Below are 1432 nucleotides of genomic sequence, written 5' to 3'. Positions count from 1 at the left end.
CCTTTTATCCTTGAGATCCTACCACCATCTTTGCTGGAGTTGTGGCAGCCTTCTTACCTTTTTTCTGAGGGATGATAACCTCTTCTCCACTGCTGTCATCTTCATTTTCTGACATTTCCTCATCTTCACTGTCTTCTACCTCCTTTGGAGGAGGAGCCATTTCTGGGGGGGTCACCTTGATTTTTACCAGCCTTAGCGAGCTTCACCATGATGATGGCTTACGACGGCAGAGTGTGTGACGGGCGGGTGGTACAGATGAGTCTTGAGGAACTCCAGCGAAGTTGATGGTGGCCGCGAGCACTGAAGATCCCGGAGCACGTATGCTCGGCAGCCAGCTACAGTTTGAGACTCTGTTTTTGTTTTTGTTTTTGTTTTTTTGACAAGAGAGAGACAAAGAGAAAGGGAAAGTGAGAAAGCAAGCCACCAGGTCCAGGACTTGAACCATGGTTGGCCATGTGGAAGTCCAGCACCTTAACTACCACATGCTGGCACCTCAGCTATTTTATTATAATTACAGATAGTTAAGTGGGTTGGAAACTTCTGAGAAACAGGGATATATCTTGGACATTTTTGTAGCTTTCCGTGGTTTTGAGCATGCAGGGCATGGGCCATGAAATAAATGGTTGTTTAATGGAGATTGGGGAGGAGAGGAAAATGCTTCTCCCCTGGGCAAAGTCATGTTGTCAGAGACTTAAAAGAGTCAGTCTCACCGAGAACTCTGAATTTTAGCTTACTTCTCCTTAAGATTGTTTTGAGTAATAGAAATTTCCACATTAGTAAGCAAGTAAACAAATGCCTGGAAAGTAGACATGATTCTAGAAAATTTCTTTCATGGCCAACTGGTGGTATGGTGGTTATGGCAGCTGAATCCCTGCCTGACTGCATGGTTTAAGTTTGGACCTGGAAGCGTGCAAAACACATCAGACATGTGTGCCCATGTGCCCGAAATCCAGAGAAGAGAATAGAGGAGAAGGGATTGTGGCGTGGCCATCTCTCCTGGGGCGCTTTTTCACTTTCCCTCTCTCATGCACGTGCACACAAGCACACAGGCCTTATAATGAAAAAGAAAGGAGAATTCATTTCAAACACAGTGAAGATACTACTCTTGGGACTAGTTTATGTGAAGGAAATGAAGCGTATTGTTATTGTTTGCGCCATACTACATGAAAGTGATGTGTATTTCTAATTATTTTCTCAATAGGATATTCCGAAAGGAGTTGGTGCTAAGGAAACCCTTGAGCTGGACTGTGCCTTGGAAAGGTGATCTCATTTTAACCTGTTCAGATGTAGCTGACACGACCTCTCACCCAACTCTCAAAGCCAGGAGTGCTGCCCATATTAAGTCCTGTTACAAGGATCGCCAACAGAGGGATTCATATGTAGACCGTTTGGGGCTAGCCAGTGGCATGGGAGTGTGGATCCCATATGGCTG

This window comes from Tupaia chinensis, unplaced genomic scaffold, assembly GCF_000334495.1.
Source record: "Tupaia chinensis unplaced genomic scaffold, TupChi_1.0 Scaffold000671_1, whole genome shotgun sequence".
Lineage (NCBI taxonomy): Eukaryota > Metazoa > Chordata > Mammalia > Scandentia > Tupaiidae > Tupaia > Tupaia belangeri.
This window is presented reverse-complemented; position numbering follows the sequence as displayed.